The 22,332-nt window shown below is 39.0% G+C and overlaps 1 long non-coding RNA gene across 2 annotated transcripts; it reads left to right on the top strand.

The window, feature by feature from the left end:
* Positions 1-1,283: 1,283 nt before the first annotated feature.
* LOC111929224 (uncharacterized) lies at positions 1,284-20,933 on the top strand. Of its 2 annotated transcripts, XR_002864594.2 has the most exons (5): positions 1,284-1,813; positions 12,235-12,377; positions 13,735-13,867; positions 14,492-14,569; positions 19,751-20,933. It is a non-coding gene; the product is annotated as an uncharacterized LOC111929224 (long non-coding RNA). The 2 variants fall into 2 exon arrangements; XR_015276171.1 differs by lacking the exon at positions 13,735-13,867 and having other exon boundaries at positions 1,501-1,813; positions 14,462-14,569.
* The last annotated feature ends 1,399 nt before the right edge of the window (positions 20,934-22,332 follow it).

The raw sequence follows: 22,332 nt of genomic DNA, 5'->3' as shown, positions 1-22,332 counted from the left end.
GAGCCTTCCCCTCTGCCCTTGCTCTTTTGTCCCTTCAAACTCTGCTCCTTAGATCATTTTCCTGGCTCTTCATCCTATTTCACACGTTCTGCTGTCTTGCTCTTCACTCTTCCACTTGTTCAGTATCTCAGCTGGTGCTGCATCATTTACAGCTGTCTTCACTTTCCAGCAGTGTGAGCTTTTCCCACATGGGAATCTGCTCCTGCAATCATTTCCATGCTTTCTCTTGCGATCTGAGGTGTCTAAGAAAGCCTACAAAACTCACAGTTTATTATTTAAAACTTTTAAAACTACCTCCTATCAAAATTCTTGCTGAACAATGCTGGCATGCCAAACTTCATGAGCATCTCTATTCAGATATCTGCTGCCTTGTCTTTCCATTCATATTTCTCAGCCCTTTTTTCCCCCTTTGTTCCTCTGTTTCCTGAAATTAACCCAGAATATAAGGTATGACCTGTCTTTTTTTACAATTTATGTACAGATCTTACACAATATGTCTTTTCTCCAATCCTTAACAAGCCTCAGGCCATTATGATGTACATAATCTTAAAAGTAATTGATATGATTTTGAAAAAAACCAAACAATTTAGAGATTTGCCTTTTGGAAAATGGGTCTGAAAGGAGCCAGTATCACAGCAATAGCACAGTCTCATTTGAGGTAATTAGGACAGAATATCCTATGCTATTGTTGAGCATTGTAAATATTTCTGGAGGTTTTTTTCTTTAATCTTATGTTGTGTGAGTTGTCTTTGCAACAATACTTTTTGCTATGGTAACAACTCTTTTATTGGAATCCAGAGCATGAACATGTAATGCTGCATCGACCCTTTTACTCCTGAGACAAATTAACTTTAGGAAGATTTGTTTTGGCCAAACTTTCAAGGAGGAAACAAAGTGTAAAAATGTGCATTAATTGAAAAAAGGCTTGTTTTTAAACAATATTTCCCATTATTATTGCCATTATTGTCATTTCATTAGAGCCTTAGGTTTGAGGTCATTAGGAATTTTTTTTGTAAATCACAGGGTGGGGAATATTATTTTGCTCCCATTATTTTATTCTCATCATTTTGCACATCAGAAAGTAAATGATTTCTTGAGTCAAATGCACAACAGCTGGATGTTCCTGTACCCCCTCCCATTCTTCCAGTTGAGAATCAACATCAGCTGTGGCTTTGTGCAGAGGCACAGAGTGGGATCAAGGCTGATTTAGCATCTCATTCAGCTGATATGAATATGTAATTATAATTAGGAGCTCCAGGGTCCATCAGCACATGTATGAGCCTGGAATTTAGGTTGTGTTTTGATGTATTATACCTCTCAACTCCCCGGTGGGTAATAAACCTGCAAGCCAAGAAAAGCCAGAGGTGAGAACTTTGTCTGGAGGTACTGCAGGGCTTCCCTGGAGGTCCTTCAAACAGTGAATCATCAATGTTGAAATGCTTGCAGCTGAATTCCCAGCTCAGGCTCAGCTACAGAAAATTGAAGGCAAATTATGCAATTGAATTGTCTGTTCAGGGTGCCTGGTGCTTGACAGACCTCTAAAATTGGGGTATCAAAAAATACTGAGGGCACAGAGTCTGGCTGGCCCTAATTCTGCTGTATGCCAAGGACTTTTTAAGATCTTCCAAGTATCATCTTTTCTGCCCAAAGTCAATGGGGGACACTGGCTAGTGATCAAGGAAGGGCAAGAGAGTCCAGAGCTGCTCACCTGGCACTGGGCTCCCAGACTGTTCCTTCCTGAGGTGGGAGCTTGTATTTCATGAGAGGGCTCAGCTCTCGTTTGGAACAGAAACTGTTGTGCCCCATAATACAGGTAAGGATTTGATTTTTTTTTATTATAAAGGTTTTATAAATTCAGTGTATTCTTTACCCTTATCTGTGAGCTAGTAGTTATTAGATCATTCTGTCCCTGAGCCACCTTTCCAGTACCTCCTGTTTTTACTACATTTTAACATAAATAATACAGAAAGATGCTAAAATTGCTGATTTTCACTCAGACAAAACTCCATATATATCAGTGGGTTCTGATCTCATTAGCAGAAGTCCTCCCCCTTCTCAATGAGGTTTGCACAGGTTTGTAATGAATACCTTGTTGAGATATCCATTCTCACAGAAATTAGGAATTAGATCTTCCTCTTTCCCATTGACCCTGTTTTGGTTTCCACAATTCCTGTAACTCAGCCTTTACAGGAGAGATCTGCCTTCATTTCACTGCCAGCTCTTGGTCCTCAGAGGGACCAGGAATCAATTCTGGTTTGAGATGTGCTGGTGGCCACAGAGCAAACTTTGGGTGAGTGTGCAGTTAATCATCTCACCCTGCTGTGGGCACTACCCAAGGTTTTCTGTGTGTTTCAGTGCCCAGGAGAAGGAGGTTACACCAATCAAATACATTTTGCACTAATTAATGAAGTGACTGATTAGAATGTAAGCTGACCTGAGGCAGTATTCCTGGCAATCCCACTCTTCCAGCCACAATGTCAGAAGGGTTGGGATAGACCTGGACAATTATTTGATGTGAACATCAGCCAGGGCTTAGGGGACAAGTGGCCCCTCACAGATTCAGAGCCTGTCTTTCTGCTGCAGCCCCTTTGATCTCGTGGTCATGCTGAGCGACAGCTTCCTTGAATGAGACTTATCTACCTGTGGGGAAGGGACTGTTAAAGGAATAACCTTTCATATCCACTTGAAGAAAGGAATTTCACAAATGCCAAAAAAAAAAAAAAAATTATGTGAAAATGAATGTGTGCTAATGGGAACTGTCAGCAGGGGAATCTTGTGCAAATAATTCCCAAATGGATGCAAGATATTGTGGATAACCAAGATTGTCCGGCTCTGGAAATAAAATAAAGCACACAGAATGGAAAATGTATATTTAACACACTTGAAAGTAAAATCTTCAGCTTCATATAAGGCAGAATGAGTATTCTTCCTTCTTTTGAAATGCTTAGGTTATCTATAGAAAACTTTGGAATGCTGTCCAGGTGCCACATTAATATCTGTCAAAGCATGCAGTGCAACAACTTTAGGTTGCACTGGAATCCCATTTATTTCATAGTTATAGACAAAAAAAAGAGAGAATTTTGCTGGTCCTTTTAGATTTATACCAGTCCTCCCACTGCTGTAGTCCTGGTTTCCTTCCACTGGGATATTTAGATACAAAGCCACATCAGATGCTCACGTGAGCCCTTCAAAGCCCTGACTGAACTATCAAAGGAGCACCAAATTTTGGTGCATATTACCTGAGGTAGAATGTACCAAAGCAGCGTGAAATAAAGGCCAGTTAATATCCAGTGGAGAGGTTGGGTGGGACAGGGATTTTCAGAAATGTACTGAAGGATGTGATTTCTGTAGTTTCATTCTTCTGGAGGTAGGAATTGAGAAAATTGTGTTGGTTTAAGTTGGAGGACTGGGTGAGAGTGTCTTTAACATGGAAAAGATTCTTTTCAGGGGTGTGAAAATAGAAATTTTGATGTTAGGCTCCCTGATTTCATAGCTCTATTTATGCCATTAACAAAGCTGATATACTTTATAAATTTTAAAGAATCTTAAATGTGAATGTAAATTGCTGATTTTTAATAGCTTTGGTGTTTACATATTTTAGTTACTAAGGAAAATTATGCCAATTATCCATATTTGGCAGCCTCAATTCACAAGTTTCCTTAATTCTCTATTTTTTTCTGTCCTAATTTTATTTAATTAGGAGACTTTTAAAAATTTCCCTGTAATTACCTGGTCCTAGGCATTATGTAGAAGGATGTTGAGAGACATGTGATTATGAAACCCAGACTGCTGTGTGCTGACATTTATGGCTTTATTTCTCAGCACTAGCATGAATAGATGCTAAATTTTGTCAAGCTAAAACGTAGCTGGAAGGTTTCTGGTAAAAAGCAATTTGCATTTTTGGACAACAAACAGAAAAAAAGGCAGATACAATTTTCCAACACCTGCTCTGGTTTTTAAATTCTTCCATTGAGTCTCTGTATTGTTCAGAAATGGTTTTCTGCTTTTCCCTGGAATGTCTAAAATTGGCCTCTGACAGAAATAAAATATTAGAATAATTGGATTCTGTCCTTTATCGTTATATCATTTTGTGTTTCCATCAACATGAAATCCATTGAAGAGATGCTTCTAACATTTCCTGAAAAATATCTTTCAGCATAAGCTTTTTCCATCTGCTTTTGGAAAATCAGAATATTTTATAACTATACAATCATCTTGCTAGAGTTACTTGTTTTCCATTAAAACATTTTGTACTGTTCAAGGTGTCATCAAAGAAAGATTTAGGGAAAATTAGAATTAAAATTCACCTTTCTGTCTAAAAACTGCTCACAGAGAAAGATAACTGGACAAACTTGCATTTTTGAGAATGATGTCAGCATATGACATCATAGTAGATATGACATATATGATGTAGCATATAACATATGATGTAGATATCAATTATTTATTAGCTTATGATGCAATTACATCATTCATCTTAAATATTGGGTACTAGAAACCTTTGCTAACTGTTCCCTAATTGTGGTTTAATGGATGGAACCCCCACCAGTTTCTTTAAACTGTTATTCCAGCTTGGAGCTGATACACTTGAGATAAATTTGGACCATGAAGTGAGAGTTTCATAGAATCATGGAATGGTTTGGGTTGGTGGGGATCTTAAAGCTCATCCAATCCCACCCCTCCCATCATCCCAGGCTGCTCCAAGCCCCATCCAGCCTGGCCTTGGGCACTTCCAGGGATCCAGGGGCAGCCACAGCTTCTCTGGGCACCCTGTGCCAGCCCTTCCCACCCTCCCAGGAAACAATTCCTTCCTAACCTAAAGGTTGCTGTGAATAAGGGTCCAGTTAAAATAAAACTAACAGTCAACCACTATGGTAATTGGAACCTGTCAAGATGTTTGAGATAAATTGGGGGTGGAGGATTGACTCAATCTAACGTCTTAGAAACGTTAAAAAAAAATTCTAAAATTTTTAACTTGTAAATTATTGAAAATCAAGAAGGAATGAAGAAACCTATAGAAATAAAATAAATTTTTAAAAATTGTCTAAACTGAGAAAAAAAAGCAAAATAAAGTAGCTCATTTGAGACTTGTCAGGAATAATCCTCATTCTGCTGGGCTCTGCTTGCTATTCTTGCTCAGCTTCTTGATGAGCACCCTGAAATGATGAGCACACAGAACAGAGGCAGCTCTGCCCTTCCCTGGGCTGTGCTGGGCACATTTTGGGGCTGGGCAGAGCCCAGCAGGGAGCACTGACAGCACCCAAATCCTCCACAGTCCCTGGCCCACCTACAGCAGGTTAAGAAAACACCAGTTTATGTCTGAAAATGGTTTGAGGGTCAGCTGCCAGAAAGAAAAACCAGCTCTGGAGAAGTGGTTGTGTCTGCAGGAAAGTCCTGTGGTACCGTGCCAGGGGTTCTGTGAATTATTAAGTTTGGGGTATGTAAACAATATATTTTAATTCAGTTTATGTGTGTATGGCTCACTGCTGGAAGAAGCCATGACTCCCACTGGTTTCAGTGAAAGCTCCAAGTGCACAGTCTGGTGTGTGATATGGTTCATAAATGCTGTGTTCAAAGGAGATTGAAGCTCTGGATTAACCCTTCCAAACCCAAAATTCCTGCAAAAACACTGCTGCTTTCTTGTCTCGGGTTTGTGTACCAGGCATTTACCAGGTGTCATCGTGCTCTGATCAATCCAGAGCAGCTTCCATGTGCACAGAAGCCTCACTCGTGTGTGATACACACATGTGCAGGGTTCAGTCCATTTAATTACATTTATTGCATTTAATTGCGTGAATATGAAAATCATGTGCTTGTCCAAGAAGCTGAGCAAGTTCTTCTATTAAACTCACAAGTTGTGTAATGGAAACAAAAATCTGCATATTTGATAATTATATTGGATTAGAACCCTAGGATTAAGGATTAGGATTTAGTGCTGGTGGATGGTCCCTCTGCCTAAAAGAGGAAGAGTAAAAGGAAAGGAATTTGAAAGTTTTGCTAGAATATAGTCTTGGATATGGAAAATAGAGAAAGCCAAATAACAATGACAGAACTTACATGTCCTCATTGTTCAAAGTGGAATGACCAGGAGAAAGAGTAGAAAACATGTATCTAAATGGTCCAGTGGGAATTCAGACACATGGACTGAAGAATTTCTCTTATGGAAAAAAAAGAACAGTGCTGGTTCATATCTGAAAGATGATTACAAAACCAGGGATGTTGATGAGACCTTTACTGTAGGTGTGCTGTGGCCACATTTCCTGGAACAGGGAAGAACACGAATAACTAGCTTTAACAGCAATTAGGTTCAATATTCTGGATTATCTGAGTATTTTTAGAACCAGAATTGGAGGTAAGATAATAAAGACGTTCTTTTGTTGAAGTGTTTAACAGACTGTGCTTATGGGGGTGAATAAAAATAAATAAAAGCAGCAGAGATGGTAAAATTTCCTAATGCTCTTTCACCTCAGCTGAATCCATACTTGTCAGGGAAGGTAAGGCTTAAAAACTAAACCCTCTGGAAAAGTCTGAGAGCTGCTACTTTAATCTTCACCTTCTGAGAAGTTTCAAATATCAAGAGCAGAGAGAGAGGCTGAGTCTCTAATTAGTGAGGGAGGCAGGTAGGACATTAATTGATTTGTTATGCTACTTCTTTGACCTGAGCTGTGTTTGAGAACAATAGAGGAGCTGTAATGTTCCTCCACGACAGAGCAGAGCTTTTATGTGATAGCAACTTGGAGACCTTTGATCACATACTGGGGCTGTAAATCTATAATTTTTATAATAGTAATTTTTGCTACACGTATTTTATTTTTAGTCATCTATTTTTTGCTAAGGAACCACTTTCTCTGCCTTTGGGCTACTTTCTCATTTTACACAATGTTTGAAAATCCTGAAATCAGTGTCACTTTTCTAATTAGTGGCATAGTACAAACCTTGCAATGTTTGTGGGGAAGTGGGATAGTGTGGATTTATGTATGATCAGGTCATTATAAAGGTAAAAAAAAAAGAAAAGTGGGGAAAGAAGGTGCAGAAAGACAGAAAAAGGATTACTTTTTATCTGTCCTGGATTGTCATCTAGGGTCTAACCTACTCTGTAACTGTGTCTGTGATGGCTCCACAGTCCCAAATTTCACAGTGAAATTTGATACTGTCACTGCACAGTCCTTTGAAAGTTGCCTTTGGTAAAGGTGTTCATTACAGCAAAAAATTTCATTAATGTTTTAGATAGAAAGAGCTATTTGATTTCAAGAGAAATGTAGAAATAATGCTATAAAAGCAGTGTACCTATTGGGACAATTTATTATCAAAATGTTGGTTTACAAAAATGTGTGGGCTCAGGCCTAATTGAATCAGTTTGTTAGGAAGGAAAATGAATAACAAAAAGGATGTCTCAACTCCTATAGAGTCCCAGAGCAGAACAATTTACTAAGAATTTAATGAAAATGTGCAACACAAACACACAAACATCAGAGATCTCAAAAAAGAAACAGCCAAGAGCTTTAATTTGCAAAGAAAAGGTCCCTGACACTGAAGCTAACTCCTGGTGATCGATTTTAACCTTTTTTTTCAGAGAAAGACAACTTTCTCTAGTGTCAGCAGCCAGTTTAAAAGAGATCAGGCAATCAGCCAGAGTTCCAGATAAAAAATTTAGATTTCTGTTTGTCAGGGTTCCCTGTGTAGCCAAAAAGGAAAGAGAAGGATGATCCATCACACTGTAGAGAGATGGCTGAGGTATTTGAGATACCGTGCTCTTGTGGAATGAAATGTCCTTTGCAAGTTCTGCTCCAACATCACAATCCAATGGCAACAGAATGATCTTGGATCTTGCTTCTCAGCTGACTGTGGATGGAAAACAACATAATTGCATGGTAAAATAATTCAAGTAAACACTGTTATCTGGGCAAGTCACTTTGGAGGGGATTTCACCTGAAACAATGCAAGCCATTTTTTATTTGGTAGAAGAATGCTCAGGGAAATGGGCTTGTTTATTTGTAATGATTTAACTCAACATCTGTGAAATGAATAACATTTTAGCTGTGGGACAAGTCAATATATCAAAGCAAAGTGTTGCTTTTCCTGAAAGGAGCATTTCTTGGCCGTGGCCAGATGTCTCTGTGTGCTTGAGAACCTCAAGACCTGTTTTGTACAGGGTGATGGGTTTGGACATAACATTACTTGTTTATCACTCTCTGCCTTAAACTTATCATTGTACAAGATTATGTCAATTGCAGTGTATTAGGTACAGAATTAGGGAATGCTTTCCCTGATTTTGGTACTTGAAGGTCCAAGTGAAAGAATGAACTTTACATTTTCAGGAGAACACAACTGTCTATATGTTGATAAAGTGGCATTTTCTTTCATGGGCCTCTGGGTAGTAGAATAGAAAATAATTCTTGTGGGTGGGAAGAATATCCCTGCTCTGGAAAAAAAACCCTTCAGCCAAAATAAGTATTTGACTGTTTTGCTAGATAATGTCTAACATGACATAATACCAGGCACCTGGTGCAGACTCATCACCATTGGTTTCAGCTTTTTGTCATGACTAACAAAATTAGGCAACATATTCCAAAACCAAAACAAAAAAACAACCAAAAAAGAAAAGAACTCTAGGCCAGATGATTTTTGAGAACTGACTAAAGTGGGAGGTGAAGTAAGTACTTGACAAGAATGCTCGGGGAAAGGATTAATCATCACTTCATGTTCTATGTCCAAAACAATTGTGTCTTTGTTATCTGTGATGCCTGATTTTGAGTAAGACAACAGTCATTCCTTTTCAGGGACACTCAGCTGTCCCTCTGAAGGAAAAAGGGATTGAGCAGATGCAAACAGCCTGCATAACTCAGATATCCACAATACAAAAGTCATTACAGTTATTTACACAATTTCATCACAAACTACCACCATGGTATGGCAAAGTTAACAGATGAGCTGTTGGAAGCAGAGAATAATGCGTATTTAAAATAATAAAACTATTTAATCTCATATTAAAGGCCATGCTGGCTATTTGTGTTTGTACATTTGCAGTAGGATTCATGGAACATCCTGGGAACGTTCAGGAGATTTGTAAATTGTGTCAAGGTTGGGCTGCAGGGGCAGCAGGCAGCACCTTCAGGCAGGACCTGCTTGTTCTGTACTTTTTATCTGTGCGCATGAAACGGCCTGGGAGTGATGTGTCTGAAACCATCCCTGGGTGTGTTTCCACATACCCAGAGCTAAACACCTGCAGAAAGCTGGATGCAGGTGGTTTACAAATTGAACATTGCACTTGTTAGGGCACTCTTGGACTCCTTGAAACACAACATTTGTTGTGTAGATCAGAGAGCAAACACTGGACAGAAGAACAAACAAGGGGGTAGAGGATAGGAAATCATAACTATACCCCTGTTAGCTTTTTCATTCATATAAGCATAACATATGTAGAATATGTTGAATTTTGTATTTTAATGACAATGCTACATGTGGTCCACCAAACTATTCCAGCATTTTTCAATTTTACAATTAAATTCCAAAAGCAGTGATCAAAGTTCTGTTACAAAGCTAATAACTGCGTATCACCTGATATAGGCTATAGGTTTCAATGATAAGAATAATTTTCTTAAATTATGTCCTTTTGGGACAGTTTCTTCTAAGGACCTGGCAGCTGGTTATTTTTGTGGACAAAGTGAATGCTTAGCTCACTTATATGCAGGTGGCTAGAAGTGGCCCTGATCCACACACAAACACACACTGTTTGTCTATGTATATACAAATATATTATATATTAGTACAATATTTGACACAAATATAAATGTCTGAATTTTTATGTCCCTGATTAATATTATCTCCTAATATTCCTTGACTATTTGATATATTAAAGCTTGTGATATTTAGACTGTTAACACCATTACAAAAGCAAACTTCTTTAGATTTTTTTTTTTCATTACTCTCAGGGCTATCAGCCCTCGTTTCACATCCTGTTTTGTGAAAGGAGAGGCCAATTCCAACAGGTTTAGATTTCACTTTTGGGAGAGAGAAGAATTAGTAGTTCAGAGAGGCTCAGATAAGCCTGACCTTAACTGACACAGTGTATGTTAGTGCTCAGTCAAGGAGAAAAAGGGAGAAGCAACATTGCCAAGAACTTAAAAATCGGGAAGGTTTCAGTTTAGATTTTCTACAGATGACTTAAAAGACATACAAATTTTTATAGTTAAGCACATTTTATCTCAGTGACCTCAATCAGGATACCCTGGGCAATCCCTTTTTGCCATGAGCACAGTTCCTGCTGCAGGGGACACTCCATGTGTGGGTTTTGATTCTGATCCTTCCAGTTCATCTCATTTTTGTGACACTCATATGGTGACACTGGATGGCTCAGCCTTGACTTAAAAACAGCTTGGGTTTCCCTGTTCCATATTTCTGTATTAAATGGTGCTTGCAATTGCTAAGTTGTTTTTTTTTTTCTGTTGTGTTTCTTTTCTGCTGCTCATATAACTTTGACAGTAAGAAACTTCCAAATGATTTCTAGGTATAAGCTGCTTACAGGTGAGTTTTGCAGTGGCATGTGAGTTGCCTTTGTTCATCCAGGCTGGTGCTGTACCTCCAAAACAAGGATAAAGGCACAAGGAATATGACAGCTGCTAGTTTCAGAAAAGCTCCCCCAAAGAAAACATTCTTTCCCAATATCTGGTAATTAAAAATTCATGTCTTAAGGTTTATTTCCATTCTAATTCTCTCCTGAGGTTCAAAAATGTTTTATTTCTTACTAACGCGGTTCTTGGTGGTGTTGTCATTGATGAAATATTTGGTTCTTTTTGTACGTAGCTTTACTCTTGGTCCTGATTATGTCATGGAGCATTAGGTGCTCGTGGAAGGAACAGATAAACACACTGCAGGCAGCAGCAGCAGCACATGCTCTGGTGCTATCCAGCCAACATTCCTCAACTCTGACCCCAGGACCACCGCTGGAGATAAGAGTCCCCTCTTATCAGTGAGTCCTCGCTTGCTCTGCCAAGACTGTCAGCAAAAAAAGGACAGTCAGAGCCAGCAGTGTGGTTGTACAGCAGGGGCTGGTTCACCAGAAACTGCTCTGTGATCACTGAAGTGATTTCACATCCACCACCACAAGATTTATATTGTAACATATTCTCATTCCCATTTCACCCAGGGCTTGAACCCTGGAGATCTGGCAAATGGCCAGGGCTGTAAGTCATTTGTTTCCTCCAGACCTGGCATTATGTAAGTGTTTCTATCTGAAGTGGATCAGGAATCGCACGCAGGCTGGCTATGCTTTGCAAACCAGGAGATGTTGCTACCTCTTTAAAGGTGAAAACCTTAGAACTGTTGAACATTCTCTAAAAACCAGACATTTTAATCACTATCTCTACTCTTACCTATTCTTGATGTAAGCAGTCATATCATGAAATTTAAAATATTCATCCTGTGACTAATTATTTGCCTAAATCACAATTTTTTCTTTTCCTTCACAGATAACTGTTATGTCAATCTCTTTTTTTCAGTTCTCCAAATTTAAAATTTGAATACAAATTTATTTATTTATAATCAGAGGGGTGGCTGAGTTTTGGTCCTGCAGACTTGCCTGTCACTGCTGTTCAGTAACAACACAGCAATACAAAAGAGAAGCACAGGTTCTCAGAGTGCCAAATATCTTGAATAACTCGGCATTATAAAATTATAATTGAGATTATAAATGAGTTGATAATTTCTCAGTCATGACCTCCCAGTCATACAATTTTCCTAGGATGACCTTAAAACATTTTATAATTTTGTTTTGTGTATCTGTCTGAGTATAAAACTGTGCTCGTGCGTCATTTCACACTCCTCAGCTGAGGAGGGTCCTTGCTTTGGCAGAGCTGGGTGCTGATGTCTTTATGGATGGAAAATTTTGGGTTTATATTATATCAATAACTCTAGAAAATGTGATACTGGGATTTAGGGATCTAATCTCCTGGAAATCAATGGGTGAGACCCAGCTCTGTTACTGCAAAGCTTTGAGAGACAGGCTGACACCAGGGCATATGCAAGAGCTGTTTAATTTTTTGCTTGAAACTGGAAGTCTGAAGAACAGTTTTAGCCTGACTCTAGCATATGTATTTATACAATCCCCAGATTCTCTTTATATTTTATTTTTAAAGTAAGACTTTAATAAGCCTGAAACTTCAAATGTCATTCTCTTGGAATAGGACATTATGGAATATTTATTCTTCCTGTTGTGCAATATTTATTGTCTTACAGCCTTCATCTATGGTCTCACAGCACAGAGAAAAGAAATCCTGATTAAATCTGACAATTTCAATTGGTTATGGGAACATCATGGGCTATTTTGTTTCCCCAGAAGCTTGCTGGAATTTACCTTGGAAGTTTTGTGAGTGCTTCAGGTTTGTTCTTCTCTATATGTGACCTGTCTGTATATTACAGAAAATGTTCATCCTCATTTCCTTGGCAATGATCTTTGCCTTTCTTGTCTTCTGCATGAACTAATGTTTCACTGTACAATAACAGTGAATAACAATAATTAGATGATCAAAATAGCAGCCACTTTTCCACCCTCTGTGGGCCAAAATAATGTGAGGTCCATTTTCAGGATGCTACTACAAGGCAGAGCTGGTCTGTAGCCTCACTGTGCTGTGGAACAGGGAATTCCACAGAGCCTGAGGTCAGGCAGCTTTGCAGGAATCTTCTTAATGCTCCATGACACTCTGGATCCAAAAGCAGTAAATCCCAAGTTTCCCCCTCCTGGGCATTACAAATGATGTCTTAATCTACCAGCACTAAGAAAATTCTTTTTCATCTCATTGTTTATAACACAGGTTTAAATTTATAACAGAAAAATACAAAAGCAAGTTCCACAAGCTTTCAATTTAATTTTTTTAAACAAAATGAGCTGTCCTAAGTCTGTCTACAGCAGACACTATCAAGACAATTCCATCTTGAATACTTTCTGTTTTAAAAATGTTCTGCCCAGAATATATGTTCTAAAATTTTGATTAGTCTTTTTTAAGTGATAGGCATCTGTTGTTGAATATGTTGGGATGAACAGGGAAAGTTTTTCCTACTAATTACAGTGTTAGCACTTATGTCACATTCCAGATTTTTTCCCAAACTTGGGAGGTAGGTGAATAAAGAGAGAGATTCTCCTTCTGCACAGGGAAGGGCAGAGGTGAAATAACAAGGTAGACCCAGGTTTTGGAGTCAGAAGTTCACAGTTCCAAGCTCACATCACTACATACCAATACACTGGTAGACACCAGTTCATTCAGCCCTCCAGAAATCTAATCATTTTTGGATTTCCAGTGTCCAAGTTCACAGAAACATTAATTACCACTCACAAGTCTGGCTATTTCAAGACAATTAAGAGATATGAAGAGAATTGGTGGAAGAGTGAATCAGGGGTCATGGTGTAGTTCAGTATACAGCCAAGCAGTGCTCAATCTGACAAATGAAAACAAAATACAAAGCTCAAGAGGAGCCAAACAAGATCTTAATAAATAATTTAGAGTTTCTGTGTTTCAGGGAGCTGGGTTTTCTTGGCGACAGTGGGGGCAGTCGTTTCTGAACAAACAAGATTGAAATTTGTGTCTCAGTGAAGCGGTGCTGGGAGATTGTTTGTCCTGCTGCACCGGGGCTGTTTCCGACACTCGGTGCCAGCTGAACTTCCTCCATGTGCTGGAGGTGGACAGGAATGTGGTGCATTCACAAGATGTGCCTCAGCTGAGGTTGTTCTATGCTCCAAAGGTGTCTCAGGCAGGGATGAGTGTGGGAACTGCTGGAGTCATCTGTTTGGAGCTGATGAGGAGCTGAGTTGTTCCTGTGCTTTGGAGTCCAGGGGTGCTGAGCTCCTGCACCCAGCCATGGCCAGGGGGTTCCTGTGAGTGCAGCAGTTGAGAACAAACAAACCAACAAAAACCCAGGCCTGCAGATGAGATTTATTTACTGCAGTTCATTCTTGTCCTGAATCTGGGTGTGATATGGGGAATAAATGCATTTATACAAGAGGCCAACCCTGGGAAAGACCTCCACGAACAGCTGCCAGTTCATGCTTACAGAAGGGCTTTGCCACAGCAAGGCATTAACTGGTGGCAAGTGCAAAACAGAAACCTGAGGAGCAGGAAGCGGGCAGGGCTGCCTCTCTCCTCATTGTGTGTGATGGTGAGGAGCCCAAACTCTGGATTATTATCCCTTTCCATTCCCTGTGGGATTTTCCTCCCTACCCACTGCAGCACAGGCAGGGCTGGGGGTGTGCAGCCAGAGGGGCTCTAGAGCAGTGAGCCATGAGGGGAGCAGGGTTCACCCTCCTCTGCGTTTGCTGCCTCAGCCAAATTCTCCTCTCATTCCCTCAGTGGCCTTAAACAAAGCACCCCCATCCTTCTGCACCTCTCCCTCTGTGCAGCTCCTCCTGTCCCTCAGCTGCCAGGGGAAGGGAAAACCAGGTACAAAATTAACACTTTTTCCTTTCCTACAGCTCTCTTGCACCATCCTTTTCTCCCCTTAGGCCTCAAGGGGATTGTTCCAGCCCTGACTGCCATCACCCCTTTAACTCCTGGCACCTGCTGCCTGCTCACATTAAAAGGTTTGTAGCTCTAAGATGGTGTTTGCTGTAATTGAGGGAATGTGAAATACCTGGTGCCAATGAGCTTGATGGGTGCCTAAACCTGATTGGTTGTGAGGAGAGGTTTAGATGTTGTCTCCTGCTCCTCAGCTCTGCTCTGCTCGAAGGCAGCTGGGCTTTGCTGGCCAGAGGTTGTGGATGTGACCTGAGATGTGTGAGCACAACCCCCACTGAAGGCTGGGAGGAAAAGCAAAGTTAGAGGTGGTCTGGTACTGCTGCTGACTTCAGTTGGACCTGATACACTGGATAGAGTTAATGCTTGGAGTTATGGATCAGAACCTTAATTTGTGAAAGAGAGGACACTCTGGATCTGGGATAATTTGGGATTTCTAGGGAGGAGCTTGCCAGCTGACCTAGGCAGCCCTGTTTCCTGCTAGTCTAGCTCAGCCTTCCTAGGAAGACACTTCAATGTGTGTTTAGTTAAAAAGAAAATGGGCAGAAGAAGTGGAAAATAACAGTATATCTCAGAGAAAATTCCAGTGGGCAAGAGCTGTTAGTTGGCTTCAGATAGAAAGGCTGGGCTGTTTGAAGTGATCTGCTTTTTGGAGGTGAGGGAGAGGGGTACAAGTGTACACTTCAGGGTGTGAGCAATTAAAGGGCAGCACAGCTGCTAAAAAATTGAAGTTGATGTATTTGCCTCTCTAAATGCAGCATGTTTGCCAGAACTCTGCAGTTGGATTAAACCCAAAGCATATGTTCTCTGACTTCAGAATTATCCCACACTGGGATGCATCCATCACTCCTGCTCTCTCCTCAGCAGAACAGCTGAAGTTCTGGAAATGAGCAGAGTTGCCCATTTGAAGTCCAGCAATCCTTGCACCACTTCCAGTTCAGTGCTTATCTTTTGTCCACTTCTTTCCCCATACAGGTGCTTGCTAATTTCTTTTGCTTTCTAATTTCTTGATTTTTAGTATCTCTTCGTTAATTTTTTGCCCCACTTTTAGAGATATGGCTCTATCCTTTGTTCAATGATATTCCAGATAAAGTAAGTTTATGTTCTTGGTTTTGCTTCCTTTACATTTTGGAGAGGCTCCTCAGAAGTACCCCAAAATAACCCAAACTTCCATGTTTTCACATGAAAAAAAATCAACTGCAATAGGCTTCTGGTTTATTCCTCTTCATTGTTATCAATATTTCTTTGGTGTTTCCTTGCTATTTTCAGTCTTGTTTAGATTGTAAATAAATTGGGTCAGGATCTTGTCTTTTTATTATTATTATTGAAAAGTAGTACAATTAGATTTTGGCTTGTCCTTAAGGCTCACAGTGAATCCTAAACTGCTGATAACAAAATAATTCAGCAGAGTGAAATTGGCCTTTCTGTGTAAGGTATTTTCTAGAGTCATTGTGAATCCATAAAAAAGATTAATATTTTCCAGTGAAACACACTCATGATGACCTCGAGCTGTCTACTTATCTTTGTAAGTGACATGAAATCCAGCATGGCTGGGAGTCCAAATCCTGTCATTTTGGCGTTGTGTGTGTTCTGCTGATTACTTGCCCAATGAAATAAAGAGGCAAGATGAACTTTTTATCATCCTGAAACCACATCTGTTCATGAAACCTCTTTCTGGGAAAGTGGGTTGGAAACATTTAGGTGAAGGTTTTTATTTCAGTATAGATTTGCTGTTTTGTAAAAACATAAGAATGTTATTGATAGAATAAAAGACTCCAGACTTTCCTCTTGCAAGCTGTGGTAGTTGCACTAAGTCAATTAAAGAGAATAAGCTCTTTACATTGCAGTAGTTTTGCCATTTTTGTCTGAGTCAATTTTGATATATTAAAATTGAGACTTTTTTTTTAAAAAATAAGAATTTAATTCTGCTACTTAGTAGAACTGTAGCTGATGAATTCTACTGGACAGAGCTGTAAAAACTAGATTTGCTGCAGTTACAGGAATATACTGATGTCAATACAGAGCTTATTGTGCCAATGGCAAACTGCCAGGAACATTGATTTTTTTCTTCTCTGTTCTTGCCTTGATTTAATTTTCTCTGACCATTTTATCTTATCTGCACCTCTCTTCCAAATCTGCTCACCCAAAGCCCAGCAGACCTCTCTGCCCTTCTGGCTTTGGGTGAGGCCCCACTCACCCAAAAGAGGGTCCTGACTTCCAGGGTGGCCATTGTTTTAGCTGCCAGCTTCAGTTCAGGAGGTGAATTCTTTCTGTAGCCATCCTAGAGGAATGGAAGGATGTTACAGCATAACTGGGAGCTATTTCCATGTTCTGGCCATGAGCTATTGGCTGCTAGGATCATGTGTGGCTTCAGTTGTATGTGAAAATTGATTTTTGTGACCTTCCCTTTCATGGTATTGAGCACTTCTGACCCAGGGGAGGCTTCAGATCCAAGGGAGGAAGGAGATGCATAATTAAGAATTAGTTGATAATAAACTTAGATTAGAGGAAAAGAATAATAAAAACTATTAAAGGATTAACAAGTCCAAGACACCGTTTAGGATGCTGAGTTTCCTGGGGATTGATTGCCAGGTACAGGGTGTGAACCCCTGGGATCTGTCCAGGGGAGGAGCAGAGGAACCAGAGGGCAGCAAAAATCTGGGAGAAACAGTCATGAGCATGGCCCAGAAAGATAATGGCAGTAGGACTCCACAAGATGCAGAGAAGAAAGCAAACTGGAAATTGCACATGATTAATCTCCTTTCTGTTTTCTCATTGTGTTGTGGAGACTTGAGTTTATAATCTGAATTTTGCCAAAGGAATATCTGGTTTGTATTATCAGTCTTGTCTCCATATGGAAACAAGTCAGATCAAATGTCACGATTTCTTATTCTTTTAAGTGCCATTGTGTTTTACTGCATCTTTTGATATCTCTCATAACAATTTTCTTTTTATTCATCATAAATGATTAATTCACTAGGCAGTCAGCCTCCCTTGAGTATTGCAGGGCTCTAAATTGTTTATTTTGCCAGAAAGTGTTTGTTACTGGATCAGAAAAGCTTGACTGACTACTAAGGAGGGAATTCTTCCTAATAAATATTTCTTCTGGGTAGAGCATGCCTCTGCATTGGAAAAAAGAGACTATTTCTGAGAAGTATTCAGTGTTGTTTTACTTACTGTACAAGTTGGAATTGTAAGAGGCACTTTGCCATTCTTGCCTTGTGAAGATGCTCTGAAAGACAGAAAAAAAATTTCATCTAAAGAATACGATTTTTGATTGGGAAGGAGATTTTATAATGCACAATATTACAAAAAAAACCCCTCAGATATATAATTCACACCTTAATGCAGATACAATATTAATATTAGACTGATGTACTGGTGCATTTTTCTGGACTCTAATTTCTGAAACTCCTCAGGGAGAGGGAAAGTCTTTCTGATTTTTGTCATTATAATTATATAGCTCTCAAAGGATTTGCTTCTATTTTCACCAGTCAGGAGAGAAGTAGTAGACTCATAGTATGCAACCAATAAATTCCACTTCCTGCCTTCAGATCTCTGAGTCAGAGAGATGAAGGAAGATAAAGGAAAAAAGCACTCAGACAAAAGGGGTGAAAGTCATGTTTGGTCTTTTTGGAGAAAAATGAGAGTGGAGCTGCTCTGACTGGGCTGTAATCAGAGTTGTTTCGATGGGGAGGGGTGGCAGGAGGTGGGACATTCCCTCTGCCAGATTTTGATTTAAACCTGAGCACAATGCTCAGGCACCTGTTGAGAGCTGAAAGCTTTTCTAGAGATTGTGGTGCTAATTGTTGCTCGAAGCTGGGGGATTATGTGTAACCCGAGCACCCAGCACTGCACTTCTCAGGGCAGCCCTGACAAGCACCGAGGGGAAAAGCTCCTCTGTTTTCTACTTTTAATGCCACAAAATAGGGATTTGTAAAGTTTGTCTTTAATCTCACCTTGCACTGATGCCCTCTGCAGAAAAAGAGCTACAATCTGCAAGTAAAGCCACTGAAAATAAAAGTATTTTAACTTCAAAAGAATATTATATCACATACATGGCTGAATAAAATCTCACATTCTCTGTGCAATAGGCCAATGTGTTGGGATTTTTCCCTCCTCTTCTGCATTTTAAAAATACCTTTTAGTGTATAAACACAATTAATCTAAATGGATCCTCTGATGCCCAGAATTGCTGAGCTGATAGAGCAAACAAGAATTCATTTTACTCCTGTTTAAGTCTTCATTCACTTCACTGAGCCATCCTGAGAACAGTGTATTTGAATATGAGGAGAATTCATGCAGTTTGATCTTGTCCCAGTGAAGCAGAATGACTTGGATGGTATCAGCCTTTTCTCAGTTGTCTGAGGCCAGGCAGTAGAAAGCAGCCCTGGAGGAACTGTGTGCCATGAAGAAGGAAGAGCTGTGAATCATGAAATTATGCTTAAAACCTTGTTCTCCTTCACTTATAATCCAAAATAACTGTGGAAGCATCTTAATGTTTACATTAAAATGTGGTTATGAATGAAAGTTCAGCACAGATTTGGGGTTCTTAATTTATTATGGCCTAGACTCTAATGAAAAATAAATAAGTAATTTATTGTAATGTTTCTTACATAAGCAGTGCAACCTGCCCTTGGAGAACATTGTGAGTTACTTTACAAGCAGATCAAAGCAGCTGCATTCATTGTCTGCCCTCCTTTTTTTTCTAGTTATCAATCTGTAGCTAAAAAATCATTGTGGAAGCACAAAGAAAAAGGCACAAAGAATAATGTTTCCTCCACAGGTGTGCCTTTAAAAGATCCTGTGTAGCTATAGAATATATAAATGTTCATGTGAAATATGACAATTTTGGTGATAAAATTTTGAGGACATTTTAGTACTGGGTTATTACATTAGAAAATTGTGTTGAATTCTCTTGTCTTCCCCCTTGATAACACTGGATTCTTGTCTGAAAGCTGCTTCATTTTCTGTACCAAAGTGCTTTGTATTTAGGACTAGCCCAGCTTTTGTCAAAAAAAGGCATCTGAATTTCAGTAGTATTTCTATTTATTTGTTTAATAACAAGAGCTACAAAAGATGAGCACAGAACATTCATTCCTTTGCACCAAGGCAATGCCATTGGGTTGCAGAGACAGCTTTTAGTTTATACACCTACCTTGAACATGCTGCAGTTTATCCCCTTTTTTTCAAAAGGGAAATGATCCAAATATTTACAGCAGAAGCTAAAATGGAATTGTCTTATTTAGGTTCAAACCCAGCAATGAAGACACAGTTTCTGCAGTGAGGAGCTGGGTGTTGACTTGGTAACACTGGCAGAGAAAGGAGTAACACCTGAGACTGATGAACACTGGATGAAAGCTCCTGTGTGCTTCAGCTGTGGCTTTCACCAAGGTAAAACATAAAACCTTCATCAGAACTGCAAAATCAATGAGTTTATCTTGAATATTTCAGTGAAAGAACCATTATTTCTGCAAGTTAGTTATTTTTGTTCTTTATTTACACTATTTGAAGGAGTGGAATACATCACTTGCACTTGTTACCTTTAAAAAGCTTTCTTGAAAATGCAAAAAAGTCTGGTTTGCCTGATTCATCTTATTATTAATGTTCAGTATTTCCAGTGAGTTATCTACAGCTCACTAAGCAGGCAGACATAGTTTCATAAGGAGTATTCTTCAGTGCAATAGGGATAAATCTAAAGCAAAAAATGTCATTTCAGTATGGTAATTGCAGCAACTTTGTATTATTTTAGCTCAGCGTGGTTGCAAATACAAATATGCCAAAAAAGAACCAGGAGAAATGGTACATTTAAACACAACATTTTTAAAAGGCATAGTCACTTACTTGTGTTAAAATCTACTCATCTATAGGCCTGGAAGTACTTAGAACGCTCAGGTTTTTGAACAACTGACTGACTTTAAAAAAATAAAAAGAGTGGTGAAAAGAAATCTTTTCGTTGAAGAAATGTGAAAGTAACATTTTTGGCAGGCTGCTTTGGGTGATGTCATTCTCTAGAATGTGCTAAAGTCTGGTATTTTACAACAAGAAGTGATTTCTCAAGGCAGGCAGAGCCTATGGGCACTTAGTGCTGCTCTCAACTTCAGCCAGCCAAGACCTGTGCATCTTTACACCCTGTTTGATGCAATAAACCATGCACACACCCAAACATGGCACTCAGGCTTTATTAAAATAATATGTAAATACATTTAAATGTACCTTTACATGCTTGAAATCCTTTTGTTGTATGGGTTTTTCTCTTGGCTGAGTATCTCCTCAATGCCAGTGTTGGGTATTCATTGCCTTCTGTATTAAGTGTTAAAGTGATTGGATTCTGTGTAAATTATCCAAGAGGGAGCAAAAATCCCGTCATCTTTGGAGTCTTAAAGGATTGTCCCATTAAGGGCCAATAAATGTAGATCACTTATGTGAAAATACAGTGAATATTTGTATTTGTTGCATTTTATATCACTGCTTTTCTTCCATCAGTTTGAACCACGGGGCCCAATAGTTTGGAATATTAAATATTTTATTTAAGTATTTTACTTTAAAAACTGTAAAGGATACAGCTGGTAGTAGTGAATCCTCAGGGCCTGCTTCTGCAGAAATTTTGTGGATTGGTAATGAAATAAGGTGTCTCTTGATTGGCCTTGTGGTTATTGCATCTGAGAGGAAAACTGCTGCATACTTTTCCTTCTGAGATTTACTTCTAGTGACAAATACCATGGCAACAGTCTGAGTAAAATTTTTGTTACTAGGTGTATATATTGAAATAATGTTCTATCAGACATCAGTGTCTCATGAGCAGGTTTATTCCTTATTTCTGTTTGCTAGCATGAAAATTTTGATTTGGGGACTTTTTGCATCTATTAAGGAAAATCTGTTTTCTCACTTCTTCTCCAAATGTCAATCAATGTGAAACCACTGCATAAAGGTCTGGGGGAAAAAAAAAATCCCATCAAAGCCTCTAAAGCTTTATCAAGTCTTATTGACATGAAAAAAAAAAGTATATATTTGATCTAATCTCGGTGGACACCTTTTACTTTAAGACTACCATTTTATAATGTTGAATATTCTTAACATTAGTGTATTTAAAAACCAATATTTTGGAAGATTTATGCCTGTAGCCAGATTATAGCAACTCTTCAGCTGTGGAATCCCAAAAGAGTAGCACTTGTTACAGGCACACCTACATGATGGAGAGTACATCAGGAGCTCGGATTTTGTCCCAAAGATCTCAGGTAGGTTACAGCAGAGGAAGGGTGTGGCAGCATTTGATAAATGGAGTTAAGACAAAAATTCCAGCATTTCTTCTTCTCATTCCCCACATGAGCCCTGGATGAAGAATGTTTAAAGCTGTCTGAGAAGCAATGTTTGAAAATGTCTACCCATGTAAACGATTTTTTTTTCAGGGTTCACAAAATGAAGTGCAAAATTTTATCTGATTCTGTTTCAAAGGAATTAATCAATATTCTTCATTGGTACCATGAGCCATTTAACACTCAATAGACTCGTCAGGTGCTGAAGGTCTAATTTAATTTAAAAAAAAATTCACTACCAGCAGGCTCAGTTTCCACTATCACTGTAGGACTCCTTGTCTGTCATAACCAAAACAGAAATTTGGAGCTTCGTGCCTGGTGTTGACCAAATAATTACATTTAAAAGCAGGTAATTTTAGCAAGCCTTCATTAACAAAATGCAAAAGCACTAGACCTTCCTAATAAAAAGAAATAATTGATGTATATTTGAAATATAATAGGCTTAGTATCCAATTGCAAAATGTAAATAAGTGTAATGGAGATTTCTGTAATTAGTCAATATTTTTATCATTTGT

Source organism: Cyanistes caeruleus, chromosome 14, assembly GCF_971803275.1.
Source record: "Cyanistes caeruleus chromosome 14, bCyaCae1.hap1.1, whole genome shotgun sequence".
NCBI lineage: Eukaryota > Metazoa > Chordata > Aves > Passeriformes > Paridae > Cyanistes > Cyanistes caeruleus.
The sequence above is the reverse complement of the archived record's forward strand: the minus strand, read 5'-3'. Positions and strand labels throughout refer to the sequence as shown.